The following is a 3,856-nucleotide window of genomic DNA, read 5'->3' as shown; positions in this document are numbered from 1 at the left end:
CGAAATAAAGACTGCACTTTGTTGGCAGAAAACTTGGAAGATGTGACAAATTCTCTAAAGAGACATCCTACACTACAGTTGTCCATACTCTGCTGGAATATTGCTGCGCGGTATGGGATCCTTACCAGGTAGGATTGATGGAGGACATTGAAAGAGTGCAAGGATGGGCAACTCATTTCGTGTTATCGCGCAATAGGGGTGAGTGTGTCACTGATATGATACGCGAGTTGGGGAGGCAGTCACTGAAACAAAGGCCGTTTTCTTTGCGGCGAGATCTATTTACGAAATTTCAATCCCCAACTTTTTCTTCTGAATGCAAAAATATTTTATTGGCACCCACCTACAATACGGAGAAATGATCATCATAATAAAATAAGAGAAATCAGAGCTCGAACGGAAAGATTTAGGTTTTCCTTTCTCCCACGCGCCATTCAAGAGTGGAATGGTAGAGTAGTAGTATGAAAATGGATCGACTAACCCTCTACCAGGCACTGAAGTGTGAATTGCAGAGTAACCATATGTGTGTGTGTGTGTGTGTGTGTGTGTGTGTGTATTTTTTAACTTGTTTTTAGATCTGTTTTTAATGTCTTATACTTTACACCTGCAATAAACGGTTTGTCTTGTCACAAGGGACAAACAAAAACAGTAAAACTACGTGCTGATAATTTTTTATTTGGAAAATCATACATATTTAAACAAAACCTTATTTCAAGCAGCAGTTGTTTTGCTGATTATGTAAGAAGTGAATTTCAACTATTCTACAGTGTAAATAGAATTCCCAAAACAAATAATGAAATCCACTTCTTATTAATGACACATTGTGAACCAGGGCCCTTGCAAAGCTACTTGGTCAGCTGTTTACAATAATCATCTCAAAACTGTGTGTGCAGAAACTAGGTAACCAGCTCTACTGTACGCTTAAATGTTGACAGCCTTCTCTTGAGCAAAATATTATGGGGGCAAAAAAAAAGCTTCTATTTAGATATAAGGGTTGGGACTACTTAGGAGGATGGTGTTGTCCATTAAAAATAACTGGCAATCTACAGGTCAGAGTGTGCCGTGTTAGATCCTTAATCAGGCAGGTAGGTTAGGAACACAAAAAGGGAAATGGATAGGTCAAAGCCTGACTCATTGTACATTAATGAAGTATAGTGACTTGAGGAACGGGACTTCTGGTCAGTTCAGTATAGGTTTATCAACACAAAATCAAATAGGAGTAAGCCTCATAATTAACAAGAAAATAAGGATTCATTGAAGCTAATGTGGACAGCACAGTGAATGCAATATTGACACAAAGCCACAGTAATACTAGTTTATATACCAGCTAGCTTCACAGACGAAGAGACTGAGATAATGTACGATGAGACAAAATAAATTATCCAGACAGTTGATGGAGATAACAATTTAATTGTAATGGTGGACTGTGAGTCATTAACAGCAAATAGAAGAAGGAAAAAGAGCAGAACATTGGCCTAGGGAAGAGGAATGGAGGAGGAATCCAACTGGTAGAAATTTGTATGTAGCGTAATTTAATCACTGCTAACACTTTGTTTAAGAATCATGAATGAAGGTTACACACATGGAAGACAGCTGGAGACACCAGAAGCTTTCAAATTTATTATATAATAGTAAGGCAGAGAATACAGAACCAGATTTTAAACTGTAAGACACTTAGAGGGGCACAAGTGGACTCAGACCATAATTTATTGTTTATGAACTGCAGATTAAAACTTGGAAAATATTGAAAAAATTAAGGAGATGGAGCCAGGATAAGTTGAAAGAACCAGAGGTTGTTGAGTTTCGGAATGAGCATTAGGCAACACTGGACTGAAACAAGGGAAAAGAAATACAGTAGAAGACAAATGGGAAGCTTTGAGAGATGAAATGATGAAGGCAGCAGGGGATCAAATAGGTAAAAAGACAAGGTCTAGTAGAAATCCTTGGATTGCACAGGAGATATTAAATTTAATTGAAGAAAGGAGAAACAAAAATCCAACAAATGATGAAGGTCAAAGGGAATACAAATGTCTAAAAAATGAGATAGACAGGAAGTGCAAAATGGCTAAGCATGAATGCCTAGTGGACGAATTCAAGGCTCTAGAAGAACATATAACTAGCAGGAAGATGATAACTAGCAGGAATATGGATGCCCACTATAGCAAAATTAAAATTTCCTTTGGATTAAAGAGAACCAAATGTATTCTCAAGAGCTCAGATTTTCCATCTGAGCAAGTACTAAACTCTGAAGGGAAAGTTGAAAGATGGAAGGAATGTACACAAGGCCTATACGGAGGAAAGTGACTTTAAGGCAATACTATAGAAAGGAAAGATGAAGTAAATGAACATGAGACGGGAGAAACTATAATGCAACAAGAATTTGACAGAGCACTGAAAGACCAGAGTCAAAACATTCCATCAGAATTATTAAGATCCTTGCATGATATGAGGCAGGTGAACAAGAAGGAATATGGAAAGGGGGCTGAAGTCAGAGAGAAGAAATAAGAACTTTGAGGTTTGCCGATAACATTGTAATTTTGTTAGTGTCTGCACTATTCCTGGAAGAAGAGTATAGTTTCTTGACAAGACATTACAACATGGACATCAACAAATGTAAAACAAAGAAAATAGTATGTAGTCAAATTAAATCTGATAATGCTGAAGGAACAAGATTAGGAAATGAGACACAATAAGTTGTCAATGAGTTTTCCTATTTGGGAAGCAAAATAAATTATTATGCCCGAAGTAGAGAGGATATAAAATAACGACACTATAGCAAGAAAAGAATATCTGAAAATGATAAATTTGTTAAAACATAAAGTAAACTAGTGTGTTTGGAAGGCTTTTCTGAAAGTGGTTGGACTGTAGCCTTGTACAGAACTGAAATGAGACTGATAAGCAATGCAGACAAGAAAAGAAGTTAAGCTTTTGTAACATGATGCTACAGAAGAATGCTAAAGATAAATGGGTTGATCAAGTAACTAATGAGGTGGTACCGAATAAAATTGGAGAAAAAAGAAATTTACAGCACAACTTGACTAAAAGAAAGGATCAGATGATATGACAGGGCATCAAGAAATCATCAGTTTAGCACGGGAGGAAAGGGCACGGGAAGTTATTTCATCTTTTGAGAGTGGTTTGTCTCCAAACAGTCTAAAAACTACAAAAGTAACACCTTTGCATAAGAAGGGTGCAAAAAGTGATATTGCTAATTACAGGCCAGTTTCAGTACTGTCAGGCTTCAGCAAAATTTTATAAGAAATGTTCCTTAGAAGATTAACGGTTTTCTTAAATAAAGAGAAGATGACAAGTGATTCCCAACATGGGTTCAGAGCTGGAAAGTCAACTCAGACAGAAATTTCTGCCTTCTTAAATGAAATATTAAAAGTAGTGGATGATAAGCAAAATGTATCCTTGCACATCTATTAGGCGCACTACGAATGTAGTGTTGTGGACATGTTGGGAATGTGGATCTCACGGGGAGCGTGCAAGGGATAAGTCCGTGCAGACGCACTATCCTCTGTGCCCGCGGTGGCTCAGATGGATAGAGCGTCTGCCATGTAAGCAGGAGATCCCGGGTTCGAGTCCCGGTCGGGGCACACATTTTCAACATGTCCCCAATGAAGTGTATCAACGCCTGCTTGCAGCTAGGGTGTCTATTTAATTATCATTTCATTTCTAGCAAAGCTGCATGGTCATCAACGGTAACTGTTCTTTCGGGAACAGATACTACCGTCATATATATAGTTAAAAAAAAAAAAGCTAAATGCAATGATTCCTGTAGACCCCTTTTTTAAAACTCTCCAAATAAGTTATAACAGTTCTTGCTTGACCACAGCTTCTATTCTGTATCTGAATT

At 37.6% G+C, this 3,856-nt stretch overlaps 1 non-coding gene across 1 annotated transcript; it reads left to right on the top strand.

The window, feature by feature from the left end:
- The first annotated feature begins 3,521 nt into the window (after positions 1–3,521).
- Trnat-ugu (transfer RNA threonine (anticodon UGU)) lies at positions 3,522–3,596 on the top strand. Its single transcript has one exon. It is a non-coding gene; the product is annotated as a tRNA-Thr (tRNA).
- Positions 3,597–3,856: the final 260 nt, after the last annotated feature.

The sequence above is a fragment of the Schistocerca nitens genome, chromosome 2 (assembly GCF_023898315.1).
Source record: "Schistocerca nitens isolate TAMUIC-IGC-003100 chromosome 2, iqSchNite1.1, whole genome shotgun sequence".
In the NCBI taxonomy this organism is placed as follows: domain Eukaryota; kingdom Metazoa; phylum Arthropoda; class Insecta; order Orthoptera; family Acrididae; genus Schistocerca; species Schistocerca nitens.
This window is presented reverse-complemented; position numbering and strand designations above follow the sequence as displayed.